The 16983-nt window shown below is 45.8% G+C and overlaps 1 protein-coding gene across 16 annotated transcripts in view; it reads right to left on the reverse strand.

The window, feature by feature from the left end:
* Positions 1-277: 277 nt before the first annotated feature.
* Positions 278-16983, reverse strand: part of ADPRM (ADP-ribose/CDP-alcohol diphosphatase, manganese dependent) — a 324587-nt gene continuing 307881 nt past the window's right edge. For 15 of the 16 annotated variants that reach the window (XM_074342171.1, XM_074342169.1, XM_074342168.1 and 12 more), the window contains 3 exons: positions 8226-15822; positions 7452-7530; positions 278-4795 (listed from right to left, as the gene is read on the reverse strand). The gene's annotated coding sequence lies outside the window, so the exon portion shown is untranslated. The remainder of the gene's footprint in view (positions 4796-7451; positions 7531-8225; positions 15823-16983) is intronic. The other variant, XM_074342156.1, reaches the window with a different exon arrangement.

Consider the following 16983-nt stretch of genomic DNA (forward strand, 5'->3'; position numbering starts at 1 on the left):
ACCTAAAGCAAAGCCGTTAGGACTCCTGGCATCCAGTGATGGGGGCTCCCTCATCAGACCTGCTCCATGTTGACAAGGAGAGAAAAGAATTAAGCGCCCCTGCCTGACTTTTTTCCTCCTGTTTCATTTTTCACACTGAAATTACTCCTACCCAAGATGACTGCAAGAAGTGCAATTGTTGGTTTGCAATCTCAGGAGATCCCTCTGTTGAAATCCCAAACTACTTCTGTATGCAGAGCGCGAGGAGAGACCCAGGAAAGAGACAGAGCACTCCAGATTGGTTAACGGCAGGTTTAGTAAACCGAGGAACTTACATACAAGGCTTATCTTGGACCTGTGGCCACGAGACGAGTAGACCTCTGCAGCTGCCCACCAGAATCTTAAAAGTTTATGTAGAGGCTTTAACTGGGCTCTGCCGTGTACGCAGTCCAGGCGGTTTTAGCCACACATCACCCTCTCAAGGCTGCATCCTTGAAAACAGCTCCCACTGTGGGAACAGTGGGCAGAATGTACATTCAAGGACGGGGCACGGTGAGGCGCCTCTGATTGCCCCCAGTCCAGCTTGCAGGTCCACCGGGGGTCATGTCCTCTCAACGGCTCCATCAACAATGTTTATGAGACATCTGTTCATTTCTCTTTTACCATTGAAGTGTCTAAACAACCAAGGGCAGCTCCAAGAGGAGCCCTCAAATTTCCAGGGCTGCTATGTCCTTCCTGCAGGGCTAGCTCACTTCCACGGGGGACTCTGGGGCTCTTAGGTGGCTGGATGCAAGAGGCATTAGAGTCCGAACCCTCGCCCAGCATCTAGGGTCTAGACCGTGACATCCAGACATGGCCAACTGCATTACTAAGGTGATCAAAGGCGATGCCATACCAGCAGTTTACTGTTGCAGACTCCATCCGTTCCTCTCCTGGATGCCTTCCTCTGAAGCTACTCATCCAGGAGAAGTCTGTCTTTAGTTACTCCCCCTTGAACTGTCTTCAGGGAGCTTGCTACATTTTCTTTTCTGATCTGCAAGGGGAATTCCTAAGGGTGTATTAGTGCAAAGGTGACTGCACTCACTTCTGGTGCTGCCTAGAAAGCTCGCTGGGTACTCTTCTCTGCAACCCCCTCACACGTGTAAATCTGTGATTCAATTTCATTATCCTGTTTTAGCCCTTGAGCAGCTCTGCTGTTACTGCGGCGGAAACAAGAAGCTACAATATTCACTGATGTATTTACAGAAGACGTAATAAAATCTGGCCCCAGAGGTCAGAGGGTTCCTATCCCATGGAAAGTAGTACGTGCTTAGGCATCGGGATTAAATACACACATCATACTAGGGTTTCAGCTCATTTGCCTAATATATTTGAAAATGACTCAATTTACTGCAAACTAAGATTTAGGAAGATCAGGTTTACAGGTTGACAAATTAGCATTTGTCTGCACATATTTCACTATTTTGCATAATTAATTCCTCCCCACAGTACACAGGCATTTTCCTCTACAACAAAACCAGCCTATTTCTCATTCCCTTCCTGTTAGCATCATGTAAATGGTATTGATTCAGAAGATGCATATTCTTTCCCAAAGCACCCCTTGGAACATGACTGAGAGTTTCATCCCAATCATTATCAGCTGTTTATTATCCAGCTTCCCAAATCTCATTCACAAAAGAAAATTAGAAAAGGAAAAGTTGAGTCATAAAAAACAAAGATGGTGCTGATGAAATGGGTTCTCCTGATTCAGATGAACTAAGTGTATCAGCTAGCGTTACAAGGACCAGAGAAGAAAGAAGCTAATTAAAACTGTCTCTAACGATAGAGAAGATACACCGATTCATTTGCCTGAAAAATGCATAGGTACAGCAGCTGAATAATGTCACCAGGGGCTTTGTTTTTTTATCTCTCACGACATTTTCTTCTCTGAGTTGTCTTCTCCTAAGGCTGGCTCTCCTCTTCATCCTAGGATAGCGTTCACAAGCCACACCGTTGCAGCAAGACAGAGGTGCCATAAAGATGGTATCAACAAAAGTCCCAAGTACTGCTCTGAGTGGATGGCTAAGGTCACGTGCCCACCACTGAGCCAATCACTGCAGCCAGGCAGAACAAATGCCCTGACTGGTTACATGCTTTTTCTCTGGAACTGGGGTGAAACCAGCTTCCCTAGGCCAACGTGCATCTCCAACCAAAACTGGGAGCCGTCAGAAAGAAAGCAGTGTTGCGGGGTGGGGAGACACACAAGGAAGCTACTAAAAATAAATTTTACTAAAGCAGAGAAAGGTAACCCTGAACTGCAGAAAAATCTGCATTTCTTTTATTCTGCAGTTTCTTCCCAGAGTAAGTCAAATTAGGCCAACCAAGTGTTGACAGGCACGCTCTTGAATGAATAGACATGGTTGATTGGCAATTAGCCTCTCAATTGTATATAAGCACACCAATCTTTTTTTTTTGTTTTTTAAGTAGGTACTTAAATAGCGTTTGCTCTTTGAAGGCAGGCACACCCAGTCATTTTATGAAGTACAGCTCATTTTTGTGTGTTTGAAATCTTGAGATCGCTGGGGCAGGAGTGGCAATGGTTGGCAATTGAGGCCTTGAGTGGAACAAGAAAGAGGCACCACCGCTTCCTGCCCTGCCTTCTCTCTTGTAAAACTGGGCAAAGCAAAGGGTGTGGAAGACTCAGCTAAGAAAGTGTGCAATGGGGGCTGCACAGGGACAACAGGTCTGAATTTCCACCGGATCAGGGAAGCACCTGAGATGTTCCAGCACGGCAGCCGTCTTGAGGAGTGTAAACATAATACCACAACGTGTTTAAATGATTGTTCACGTGGAAAACCTCTCCCTGATTGGAAATAGCAGGGAAGAGATGGTACCTGCCAGGAATGACTGAGTCTTTCTACTGCAGTGGAACATGGATAACTTCACAATCACTGACTAAGCAGCATCTGCAAGGATGCATCTGATTCTTTGTCCTTGCCCATGTCAGACATAACTAATCAATCAACACACACATTTCTGCTAAGCCTGGAAATGACTTCGCAATCTCTCTTGATAAAGTGCTCCGGGGAGCCACTACCAATTGATCAGGCTTGGAGGTAGAGATAAAACCTGCTTGATGTAACAAATTTTGCCTGATCCTTTCCCATTTTCATTTTCTGTGATGTTTCTCCTAAGGACAGAATCCCTCTGGGGGGCTCATTTATTCCCTGGGCTGATCTGAGGAACAGATGAATCCTCTTCTTCCTGAAGTTCACCATCTCTTTTCATGGTTCTCAGGTGCCTCCTACAGGAACATTTCTTCTAGGATTATTTTTAAGCATACCCAGTTATCCCCAAGTCTCTCCTTTTTTGTAATATGTAACTGCCAGCGATTGATTGATCGATTTGCCCTTTCTTTTTTGTTAACTACCATTCACGCCTCTCTTTGGGGTTTGTCCCTCTATACTCCATTGCAGGAAGGGATGTAGCCACACAATGCCCCTTTTTTAAAAATCCCCTCTTCATCTTCAGTAAACGCACCCAGCTTTCCAGGTCAAGTAAGATTCATTTTGTATCATCTGGACCTGTTATTTCTTAGTGCGAAATCAGTGCTCTCCCTGCATCAGAATTTGCTAGGGTGGGGTTCTTATCAGAAATAGAACTTCTGAGCCTCATTCCAAAGCCAACAAAGCAGAATTTCTAGGGATCTGATTTTCTTAGCCAACTCTCAAGGTGATTCTTAGGCCCACTAAAGTTTGAAAATAACTGTTACAGGAAGCAGGGAGTTGGGGGGAAATTGTGGTAAGCCTGCCCAGACAGAAAGAGTCTTAAAAGGTTTTAACATTGGTATATCCTGAGCACTATTGACTTTTAGGTGGAGCTCTGTCTGATCCTTCTTAAGCTTTCACCGACTCACTTCTGAAAGTCAGACTAGAACACAGCCAGATTAAGAGACAGGCCAATGGAACATTTATATGGGACACGTGTCTAAGAGTACCACCAAAATATCACCGAAAATAAAACAGAGTGGAGAATAATGGACTTACTAGAATGTTCTTAGGAAGAGCTGTGAGTTGGAAGGAACATTCTGATGAGTTCTTAGGGAGTAAACATCCAAGAAGCTTGCCCAGATAATAATAATACAAATAACACTGCTGGAGACAGTCCATGGCCTTCTAAGAAGATTGGGTGCAGTCAAGTGTAAGGCTGCATGGAAGGTTCGAGGTTCGGGCCAGAACTGAAAGGTCTGGATGAGAGAACAGGCTGGGGCTGCCTGCGGCCCTCCACCACTGCTTCACCGACTACACGATCCATCACGCTTAAAACTCAATGTACCAACGAACACTCTGAGAGGCACCCCCCTTTGTAACCCTCCTAAGAAACCTGTCTATTTCAGGGTGACCCACCAGAGCTGTCCAATTCTTTCATTTTCCGTGTTCATCCTTAAGAATCAACCCCCCGGGACCCTGCCCCCTTCTGTCCAAAGTCAGCCCCACAGACTTGAGAGACCACAGGATTCTTGCGTTAAACACAGAAATGGAAGCCAATGAAGACTCTAAAATCTCAATGAAGAGCTGTCTGCATCCCTGAAGAAGCTTCTGACAAGCATGACAGGCTTCCAGAGCTAGTGGAAGTCTTCCCTCGCCGCCCAGAAACCATCCCAGGCGCTGGTTCCCTGGCACATGTCCCACTCCTTGCGGAGGGCTTCGACCTGGACCACACGAGCCAGGTGGCCTTGCCTCATGGTGCTCTGCTTTGAAAGAGTTACTGCGTCCCCTCCACTGAGTCAAGCAAAAAGTTGGTATTTTCTGCTGCTCTGCTCTCCCCACCAAAGGGTCTGCAACATAAAAGACCGATACTTTAGATTCACAAAAATATTGAGGACTTAACGCCGTGGTTTTCATGCCGGCCATAAAATCTCGTGTCATTTTTTCTCTACCCTCTGATCCAGCCCTTTATGCTGCTCCAGTGTGTGTGTGAGAGAGGCGAGCCAGCCTGTGGCAACACAGGGAAACATACTCCTCTCCCTTGGGAGCATTCGTTTAAGTGGGCTTTTGCATAAATTTCCCCAGATAATTGCTTTTATGGGGCATTAGCAGGTGGTACACTCTTCACTTGCCCAGTACTGCTAAGCTCTCTAAAATACAAGATGAGCCCTCTTATCGCTGATTCCTTCTGTTTAGGAATTTACTAAGTTTCCAGTTCAAGATGGCGGTCTGAGCACCTGTTGCTACTTCCATAGTCTTCCAGGTTTACAATGAAATTGCACACACGCGTGCATGTGCGCACGCGCACACGCACCATGTAACAGAGCGGGGGAAAAGAAATAGATACCATCAGTAACTCTTAAATTTTGAAGTCTGGAGGATACAATATAGCCTTTATCTGATTGACAGAAAAACCAGAAGAAACCACAGTCCAAGGCTCTATTGTTAAACATCGGTCACCTCGGAGGAGACCAGAGAAGGTCCACATTAGAGTTCCCAAATGCAAGAATGGGCCACAGATCATCTTCAAGGTTTTTATTGAAGAGCTGCACTTCAAAGACTATTTCAGTGGGTCTTTTTCCCCTAAAACAGAGTGACTGGGAGCCACGGCTTTTATCTTCAGGCCAATGCTTGAAAACTGCTTTCTAGAGAAAGTAGTTGATCTGCTACTACGAGAAATGGGTGATCTATTACTATTATTGCTTGGCAACAAGCCACTCTGAAATTTAATGATTACAAACAATTATGTGTCATCATCTCTCATCTTTCTGCGGGTTGACTGGGCTCAGTTTTATGATCTGTCTCTTACGTAGGTGCAGGGATTTGGGGTACGGGGCTGGTGGAGTCACCTGAAGCTTTCCTCCTTCATGTGTCCAGTGCCTGGGCACAAGCCACCCAAATGGCTTGGATATCTGGGGCCAGGTCAGGCCTCTGTCTCTCCCTACAGCCTCTCCATGTGCCTAGCGTTGGCTTCCTCACAGCATGGTGGTCTCCAGGGAATTGGACTTCTTACACGCTGCATCTGACTTTCCCTGGAGCTAGCGTTCTAAGAGACAGGAGGTGAGAGCTGGTCCGGGCCCAGATCTGACTGTGCCACTTCCACTATATTCTATGGATCAGAATAATCAGAGACAGACTCAAGGAAAGTGGGGGTCAAGCTCCACCTTTCAGTAGGAGAAATAAACAAATGACTTACATCTATCCTGCCCTAGGAGAACTCCTGGCGAGGGTGTTGAGCACCGCAAGGAAAATAGCAAAACTGGAGCGGTCAAGGCCTCCATTCTCAGGAAGCGTTGCACTGACAGTTGAGGGGGCCCCAGCCTGCTTTCTTATTCTTGGTCCCCAAACATTAAAAGGGAGCCTGCCTATAATTGTGCTTGCTGACTGAAAGCTCACATTTGGTCCCTCTGTTTAAGGAAAAGGCCTGTTACGAAGGAGATGTACACAACTGCTGAGGGAATGCACACCAATTATCTACACACAGCAAAGTAGCTCATCATAGAAAAATATAAAGCACTTGTGAACAAGGACTGCAAGTGTTTTAAAAACTCAGAAGCATGAAAGAGGAAGAGAAGGATCAGTAAACACAAACTAAATAATCCCGGGGGGGGGGGGGAGAATAGAATTTGGGGAGAAGATGAGGATTGTTTAAAACCATTCTGATTTTTGTCTGTGGGTCTGGTAGATACTGTAACTACAAATTGAGAGCAGTTTCTTTTGAAAAGGTACCAGTCAGAGAATAAGAAAGGATTTTTCAAAATCAAGGTATTACTGCAAGAATAAAGATTTCACTAGAAAGGCTGAATAATCAATCGTACAGAGATGAAGATTAGGTTTTTAATCTGGGAAATAAAATCAAAGAAATCTCTCAGAACTTGGAGCAAAAAGATAAATAAAATGTAAGGGAAAAGTTAGGAAACACAAATGTCCAATCTAGGAAAACTGACAGCAATCTAAAAGACTTCTAGAAGGAGAAGGCAGACGCATAAGAAGATAAAGCATAATTACAGGCATTAAAGAAAAAAATAAAGCTCCCTGAGCTAAGAGTAGACCTGACTCTTAAGACCGAACATCTACTGAATATGGAGAAGGATAAATGAGGAAAAAAAGTCCCATATCCTGCTGAGACTTCCTCACTCAAAACATAAAGTGAATGTGCTTAAAGCTTCCAGAGAGAAAAGAGAGGTTGCTCACAGGGAAAGATGAGCATATTAATGTGTACTTCTGGTCAGCAACACTGAATTATGGCAGAGGAGCAAAATATTTAAACTTCTAAGGAGCAACTACTTTGGATCTGAAATTCTATACCCAGCTCAGCTATCAGTAGAATGAAGAGACAAAAAAAAAAAAAAAAAAAAAAAAGGAAGAAGAAGAAGTGTTTATGGGCAAACAAGTATCCAGCAAGTGTATCAGCTCTATTTCTAATATGTGAAGAGACTGCTTACTAAAGTCCGACCACAAAATGCAGAGGAACCGTTGGGGCGGGGAGGCTGGCATGAACCATACCTTGTAGATGCAGCTGAGCATCATTCAGAAGCAGGGGAAGCAAGAGAGACATTAACAGAGAATACACGGGACCGGAGTGCTTGGGAAAAAAAAAAAAAAAGATTGACAAATATGATTACCCAAACTTTCAGAAGTTTACAACAACAAAAATAAGTTTGAAATATAAGTAGCAAACCAGAAACGTATTTGTGCCATATATGACCATTAGCCGAGGGAGGGGAGACAAAGGAGGCCCCTTTTAGAGGAAGAAAACATACAATGGATATTAACCCAAAGGTGTGGTGGAGGTGGAGTCGAGAGATGCTGCTGCTCTGAGACCCTGGGGAGGAAGGACCTCTGTTCCTTAAGGCCCAGAATATTGGGGAGGAGGAGGGACTGCTCAACCCAGAGTCCTAAAGCTCCTTTTTTTAGAGGGGGGAAGGGTAATTAGGTTTGTTTATTTATTTGTATATTTATTTTAATGGAGGTACTGGGGACTGAACCAGGGACCTCTTCCATGCTAAGCATGTGCTCTACCACTGGGCTGTCCCCGCCCCTCAAATATCCTGGTGTAAATTCATAATCAGCTTTGGTTTCTCATCGTGGCGTAGTAGGAAGGGGGCTATTCTTTCACTCCGCCCTTGCAGTGCAGGATGGGGCCATGGTCTCCCTCTGGGTTCTCTCCTCCCACCACAGTTCCAGGCTTCCTTCCTCTAGGAGGCCAGAGAGGAATGAGGGGGTCATTGGAGATGACATGCACCCAACTGTAAAGCATCCTGGTCTCACTAGGCCCACCTTGTTCTATCCGGGGTTTGTTTTCGTCTTCGTTTTTTCGGTCGCCTGCATCGCTGCAGGTGCAGGCAAGGCTGTCCCGGGGTGAAGTGCGGCTTCGCTGTGGCCTCTTTCATTGCTGCCCTCTTCCTTGTTTCCTTTTGCATCTGCCAGTGGGCCACACCCTCGACCTTGCTCCTGTTCGGTATCACCGAGCTTGCCTGGCTGAGCCCTGGGCACGTCCTCAGCACTTGCCTCCTCTTCTAACTTTGGCAGCCCTCCGTGCGATGCCCTGGGATGACTGAGTGCCTCGTCCTGCTCCTGAAGGGCCCTGGGGTTCTGGGGGACGCGGCCCCTCCACCCTCTGTCAGGCACTCTGAACCACAGTCCCCACTGCCCCTCTGCTGAGGGCTTCTCCTGCAAGCTTCCTGCCTTTAGAAACCTCGGGAGAAGGGGGTGTCTGTCATCGAGCTCTTATCACTCCCAGGGACATGGTCACAGTCTCCCAGGGATCTTCTCACGGTGCCCTGCTCCGAGTGGACGCTTGCCCCTCCTCCCTGCTTGGACTGGCCTTCCCCCCAAGTGATGCTCTTGGAGCCCTCTTCCCCGCCTCCCACGGAGAAGGAGGAGTAACCACGCCCCACAGACACGACTTCAAGCCTCTAACTATTCTCCTGTCCATCCCTTTTTGCTAACCTCACTCTCATACCCTTCCAGAGTCCACCAGAGAGCTTCCCTCTTTGCCCAATGAATCTCCAAACCACAGAACATCACCCAGCTCCCAGGCCAGACCCCACCTGCCAGTCCCACCTCATAGCTACCCACTGGTTCTGCCAGGGATTCCTAAGGCCGGCTGTGGTGCTGTGGAAGGGAAAAGCCACACCCGCCTCTGAAATGTCGGAAGACTGTCTTGACTGCAGCCATTCAGATACTGAAAATGGTTTCATTCAGATTCCGTTTTCGCCTCTCTTTACATGTGAAAAGACAAGAGCATTAGTTAACATACGACTCGATGTGAAAAAAAACATAAATAGAAATCGTAACAAAAGTCTAACCTTTAAAGGGTTCAAATTTAAAATCTCTGAGAAAGCGAGTGATTATTTCATTGATGTGGTTTCTCTACCCACTCTCAAAACCTGCAGGTGTTAAATGAGCTGCACAAGGATTTCTCTCTGCTTCCGAGTCTGCAGTAGAAACATGCTAATGAGAATTAGAGGAAATTAATGGGAGAGGGTCCAGGAGGCCACAGGAGAAGTTCGGCACCCTTCCTGCGTGGTAAATTCACAGAAAAGCTGCTTTAATTTACCACGACCCAGGAGCTTATAAGTAAAAACAAAAAACAAAAAAATGTGCAAAGCTACACCCTTAACCATTCCTTTCTCCTAACACACAATTCTAAAAAATGCCAAAGGTAATGTCAGTTTCAAAAGAGCTGTTGGCCGAAACCTGTGTTCTCGCAACTGCTCAAAAGAAGAGCCCGCTCTATGTTCATGTTGATGGTGATGTGATTATTGTATAAGGCTGACTTCAGCAGGAAAGGCGGGGCTCTTTAGCAAGCAAAAGGTTTATTTGGTCCAAGTGGCTCACTTTACAGATTAAAAAACCTGAGGTCCAAGAGATTTAGATGGTACCTAAAGTCTGTGTCAGTGTTGGGACTTGAATTCATGCCTAGATGTCAAACCTACTCTGTTCCAGTGATGGTGACACAGGTTTTGACAGGGATGGTAATACTAGCTCTGATCCCAGGCCACTGATGCCAATGACCGAAAGGGTGGTGTAAAAAACGAATTATCACAAACTGCAATTACATAGAGCTGGGGGGCCGGAAGGGGGAGCTCTCAAGCCCTGAGATGATAGCAGAGCCCAATGGGAACAAGACAGACTCCCTGGCAACGACTCAGCCAACGAAAAGCCGTGGACTCTCTGCTTATTAGCACCCTCGCCACTCCCTTTTCCCTTCTAAAAACCATTCTCCTCCCCTTGCTGTCCAGGGACTTACACATAACTTGCCAGGGTTGCAGACCCCGGAATTGTGACTTTCTGCTGATTCTGAATAAACCCACCTTGGCTGGGGAGATACCCAGCAGTCTGTTCGTTTCGGGTCAACAGTGGTGACTGCTGAGCTTAACCTGAAGACCAGCACTCAGTTCATTACCAGCATTCCGCCAAATTCGGTCTGGCAAACGTTTACTGAATACCAGCTGTCCTGGGCACTGGCACTGAGCTCAGAGAATTCATGGTCTTAGCCAGAGAGGCGAGTGACCGGTGTCCACACGAGTACATTCAAGCCACGATGATACAGGCTAAGCGAAGTGCGAAGGGGAACAAAGACAAAGAAGCAATTCATTCCACGTCAGGCCAAGGAGGGTGGGGAGGCTTTCAAGAAAGAACGGAGGAAAGTAGGGAGTTTTTTTAGCAGAGATGAGGACCAAACTGGCTCCGAAAAGATAAGGTGTTCATCAAGAGAAAAGTGGGAAGACTGGGAAAGCATGAACAAAAATAGTCCTGAAAGGATGCAGCAAGTCTGGATAATGGGAGGTGAGTCCAATTTGCAGAAAGGCTGGAAACTCAGCCGGAGCTAAGCTGGGTTTGTATGACCTTCTGCCCCACGCTGGTGATTTTGTTCTTTATCTTGCAAATGATGGAGAGGCAATGGAGGATTTTTTTTTTTAAAGAATGAGAGATAGGATTTCTGTTTTAGAAAATGATTCTGTTGGCATGTCAAAGGATGGATGGGATGGTAGACAGTCTAAAAGCGGGAAGATCAAGAACCAGCAACTGAAATCATAGCAGAGAGAAGTAAATGCTCAACCAAAGCCATGTTGGTGGGGATGGAGAGGAGGACTGGGTTCTGAGCGACGTGTCCAAAGTAGAATCGGCAAGAGGATGTGGCATCCGATCACTCCTGGTGAGGGTACTGCTGATGCGATGTTTAAAGGAACGTTCGCAGAGATGGTGGAGCTGAGTCCGAGCCCGCCTTCCTCCCTGCATGGCGTGGACTGCCCGTCTGGCTCCTGAACATCGAACTTGGTTCTGCTCCTGTTTTGCCCTCTGCCTGGCACGCTCAGCTCCAGATTTTTGTATAACGGGATCCCCATCCTTCAGGTCCTGTTGAAGGTTTGGATTGTGTCCTCCCCAAATTCATACGTTGAAGTCCTAACACCTAGTGCCTTGGAATGTACCACGCTGGGAAGTAGGGCCATTGCAGATGCAGTTAATTAAATTAGCATGTGGGTCTCTAATGCAATGTGGGTGGTGTCCTTATAAAAAAGGGAAACTGCACCACCTTTTCTGCCCCAGCCCTGGAAGTCAGACAGTGTCTACTTCTCTCTACTCTCTTGGTCACAGCAGCCATAAGCCCATCCAACTGAAGGAGGGAGGGGGACCCGGACCCCACCTCTTGAAGGGACGGAGGTGAGATCATACCGCATAAGAGGATATGGGATGAGAGAGATTTTGCGGTAGTTATCTTTGGAAAATGAAGTTTGCCACAGATTCCTATTCAACATCTGATTTTTGGGTTTTGCTCCAAGACATTCTGATTTCTGGGTCTCAGTCCAAGATTGGAAGACCTTTGGGGGTTCCTGAGGATGCATATTTTAAACAAGCATTTCAGATGTTTTTGATGCTGAGGTCCACAGCCCCCTGTCCAACAACCCTCCTTCAGGCCTGGTTAACCTCTTGGCAGCTGCATTTAACTGCACAAGCCAGGTCACTGAATGGAAGATGGAGAGCTACAAGAAGCCAAAATGCCAGGGCTCCTAAATCTATAAAAATGAGCTTTTAATGTAACAATAAATATTGAGATTAACCATGACTATACTGACATACAAATTTCAAAATAGTATTGGAGAAATATTGCCGAAATGAAAAAACTGAAACCAAATTTGATACTCTTAATAATACAGCTGTTCTCAGTTTCTGCCTAATGACATCCTCCCAGGCCTAAATTGTCAATTTACTGTAAATCCCTTTCCAATATCGGAGAGTTTCTCAAGGTGCACTTGTGCTCTCTGTAATCACTGTGGCTGCTTTAAAAACCCCTCAGCTTGACATTTTTTTAGAGCAGCTACCCCAGTGCTCACCTGACCTTTCAGGTTAATACTAGTTTTTTTTTTTTTTTTTGCTCACATTCTCTGATTCACACACACCCCGGTCCTTCAGACAAGTCAAGACCCCACAAACCAATATAACCTCATCAACTTCAGTTCCTAGGATGACCTTACTCTGCATTTGATGTTTTTTGGCAACAGGTTACAAACCAATCCTAAGTCCCTCGCAGGCTTTTGTGAGAAATCACAATGGCTCACATCACTTAAAATTTTTTTAATGCTGTTAATTTCCTGAAAAAACTTGAACCTGATTTCTTTCCAGAAATTGTCCTTGAATTGATTACTTATTCCCCACCCCCACACACAACCATTCTTAATCTTGTAAAGATAATCTGAATATAGCCGTGAAGTCCTTAAGATTTAGAGTGGATTCCTCTCAGTTTGGTAAGAGCAGGGTGCTCTGGGCCGTGTATGAACAATTCCTGGAAACTGGCCGTTAGGAGACTGCGAGGCAGATCCGAGGAGCTCTGAAGATAAAGCTGAGGTGGGGAAGGGGCCAGGTCAGTTCCGAGGCAAGGGGATACAGGATCGGAGACCAGCACACATCCCGGGGTCTAGGAGAGGCAGCTGCTGAGCTGAGCATGGCTGTAAGGAGCGCGAAAGCAAAGCCAGGTAGACTGAGAACAGAACCAGGTAGCCAGGAAGGTCACAAGTGGCCCCTCTGTGGACAAGAAGCCTTTGGCATATGGCCCACCTGTCTCTGGGAAGTGGCTGGCAGTCCCTCAGTGGCACAGAGTGGCTAGCACCCTGATGCTGGTGGTGCCTGCTCGGAGCACGTGGGTGTCGGGACCCGATCTCTACAGGGCCACCTCAGCCTGGTGTCCAGGGGACTGCCGGGGGTGACTCAAGGCCAGGCGGCCAGACTCACAGCCCCAGTGCTTCCCTTGCCCTCCCCTTTGGCTTCCAGAACTATGACCTCAGGAGGGAAGGATGCTCATGGGTTCTGGAGACGGGGGCGTCGGGAGGGAGAGCATCCCTGAGTCAACTGCGGGATGCTGCCCTTTAGGAAGTTAATTAGGACTTGGGTTTTCTATGATAACGATTGTCATCATCATTCCTGCCGAGATTCCTTACTGCTCCGCGAGGAATTCTGCCAGCAAACCTGTGTTGTCTTCCTGTTTATTGTGCCAGCCTTCCTCATTTTCCCTCTCTTCCTTTCCTCACCCACCTGCTTTCCCCCTCCTCCTCCTTTTCTCCCATTTCCTCCTTTTCTCCACCCATCTCCGTTTACAATAACTGAGTCATAGAGCATAGAGACGAAGGGCAGTCAAACCAAGACTGCCTTGTCTAACCTCGACCCTTTACGCCTGATTACCCTGCATTCAGAGAGGGGGTGACAGCTGTGGCCACGCGGCTGGCTTGGGACAGATCCGAGCAGAATACCCAGCACTCCGGAGGCATCCGATGTTCTCTTTGTTGCTCCAAGCAGCTGCATCCTCCTGTCTTCCTTTTTTCTCACCGCCTGCCTGCCTTCCTCCTTCTGAGTCTAGGAAAGATGGGCAGGCTCCTGAGGACTCCCAGAACAAGAAAAGCTGTGTGTTTGTGGTGTGAACAGCTTGTAAGCGGCAAGAACCACAGGTCAGATACCACCTCTGGAAGCCCCCAAGGGCTCCATGCCCAAATGTGTCCCAACAAAGACCCACACCTCCCTTCCCTCAGGCACGGAGCACTGGAGGGGTCATTTCTGACTCACAAAGCGAAAATTGGTTGTTTGGTGATGGCTCCGGCCAGGAGCCACTGAATCCCAGCCATCAAGTTACTGACTTTATTGCAAATAGCAACTTTTCTGCTGCAAATGAAGCTGCTGATGAAACGCTGGTTTCCAGCTGGGTGCCTCCAACCGCGTGCGAATTGTTTGTAGGCAGGCACGCTGCAATGTGGGCCCCTTCTTGGTCATTTATTTTTCCTGTCTTTGCAGAGGTTGTGGGTGCTGGGAAGCACCCCAGAACTCACCCCTGCAGACCAAGGTCTCAGAAATCCCAGCATCTGCTGTTCCTTCTCTGCATGGTGCACAGTGATCGAATCCTAAAATGCCTGAATTGAAGGGGATCCCAGAAATCACCTCATGCCCTATTCTTTTATTTTATAGCTGATGAATTTGAGCCCTAGATAAATTAGAGTCTGGCATTTAGTAAAGTTCAGAAGCAACGCAACTTAGGAAGGAGGGGAAGGGTGGAAAGGTGGACTAATATTTGTTGACCTCCTACTATGTGTCAGGCGTAAAACTGTAATCTCCCTTCATTTTCTGCAGCCCAGCCGACTTGCCAGTACTTAGAAATGAAGGAGAAAGATCTTCCCCAGGTATGACATGACCTCTGTCCCCAGCCCTGCCCAGAAACTGCTTCTGCTCTCTTGGCCTGAATTCTCCTTCACATACACAGCCCACGAAGGTGTATTTACTGCAAGCATCATACAGACTGTTGGACACATATTAAAAATATCCTTAAGGAGAGAATGGACTACATGAAAAGACAGCAGGGTAAAATGAAAAAGGAGATGGTGAAATACAGCAACAAAACCAATAACTTTAACAGCAATTGAAGAAAAAAAGTAAACTGATTCTGTAGGAAAAAAATCGTGTAAGTGACATAGATCAATGGAGAAGTTCTCCAGGAATATAGAGGCAATGGGGAGAGAATTCCAATTAGCAAGATAATAGATAAACAGAACAGAGAATATAAAATCAGCATACAGGTAACTACTATTCTTGAATCAGAAAACAGTACAATTAAACTGGAAGCAATAATCAAAGATAGAGTAGAAGAAACTCTTTCCGAGATGAAGAGAGACCTGTGTGTACACAGAGCACAAGCGTCACTGCGCAGTAACAATGTATATGCCTTGTTTTAAACACTTAGAAAGAAGAGTTCAAAAATAATTGCATGTCGTTCATCTTCTTAGGCGGAACCACTGCTCACATTTTGGTGTACCTACTGGCCTTTGTCTTTTTCATAGCTTATTTGGCTATATTAGTATTTTGAAAGAATTTTTGAAAATTCTATTTTGTGGAAGGGATAAAAATAGGGACCAGCATGGGAGTGGAGGTGGCTGCCGGAATTAGAGCGACAGATACTTGAAAAATGAGGGGCCTCAGGGCTGGGACCCTTGGTCAACTACCCCTCCTCTCTTCAGGTGTTCCCTGCCAAAGGAAACTTAGACATTTTGAATTTTGTTCTGGAAAGTACCGACCCACAACCGTGGATCAGTTTTGTTTGTAAAAGGGAAGAAAAACACAGCGTAGTGGGTTAGTCTCCCCGTTGCAGGGTTGAACCACTTGTTCTTGTTTGTGGGCGTGTCAGTGTCCAGGTTGGGGGTCTCTTTGGCTATCTTTAGGAAAAGCACGGACAACTCTGTGTGGAGTGGGTCGGAAACCTACCTGCCTTAAGGTAGGGGGCGGGACGGAGTGAACCCTGAAGACCCCTTTCTGTTCTGTTGGCTTGTGTCTCCGTGGTGCCATTGGACCCACTTCCAGGCATTCACCGTAGTGTTACATCGCTGTGATTCACACGCTGTGTGGGAACAATGAGCAGGTAGGAAATCAGGGGGGAGGGAGCTCAGGTCCTAACGAGCACATCAGTTACAATAACGATAAACTCTCTGTCTTTCCCGCCACTGATCTTCACATTGCTCGGCTGTCGATTTTACAAACAAGCAGAAGGAAGGAAAAATCTGCTGTAATCCCCCCGCCCTTTTAATTACCAGTAACTTGCAGGTGTATGTCCTTTGAAGCTTTACCCTGTCCATATGTTCAACATGATTTTGATCATATGCTATAGTTTAAATTGTAGAGAACTCATTTGAAATTCCATCTATTTTTCAGATATGAAAAGTAGATGCTCACTGTAGACAATTTTCCAGAGTACAAAAATATAATGAAGAAAATTTTTAAAACCATCCGAATGTCCACCACTTAGACACAATATTGTTAGCATTGGGTGTATATCCTACAATAAAACCATTGTCTTTCCTGATTGTAGCAGGCTTATAAACCAATTGTAGCAATTCAGACAGCACAAAAATATGAAAAGTAGAGTGAAGTCCCTTGCCTTACACCCTTCCCAAAATGGGCACTGGTAAGTTTTCTGTCTATTCTTCCAGAATTTTTCCTAAGCATAGACATGTGTGTATATGTACGTGCATGCCTGTTTCTTTATTAATTTTTTACAAATTTGGATAACAGTGTATGTTCACTTTTCCCATCCTCTTTTTGTATTTAGCACCAAGATGTGGCAACACTATTATTTATTTTACAGACGTTCCCCCTGATTCATATTTAGGTTTATTCCTATATTTTTATTACAAACAAACTTGCAAGGAATATCCTTTTACATGTGGCTTCTCACACTTGCATAAATATCTTTGTAGGAACCATAGTGTCAAAACAATTTTAAAATGTTGATAAAATGTACATTCAAGGGGAGTGTTCCAGTCCCACCTCCACCGCCAATGTATGGTATTACCTGTTGGCACAATATAGGATCCTTAAAATATTTTTAATATTTGAAAATATGATCACTGAAGAATCGCAGGATTATTTTAATTTCTATTCATTTCATAACGGGTGGCACAGTGTATCTTATGTTTATAGCCATTTTCACTTGTTCTGTAAATTGCCATTCTTACTTTTTCCCACTTCCTTCTGGACTGTTTCCTGTTGTCTTACTTACATG

The sequence above is a fragment of the Camelus bactrianus genome, chromosome 16 (assembly GCF_048773025.1).
Source record: "Camelus bactrianus isolate YW-2024 breed Bactrian camel chromosome 16, ASM4877302v1, whole genome shotgun sequence".
Classification (NCBI taxonomy): Eukaryota; Metazoa; Chordata; class Mammalia; order Artiodactyla; family Camelidae; genus Camelus; species Camelus bactrianus.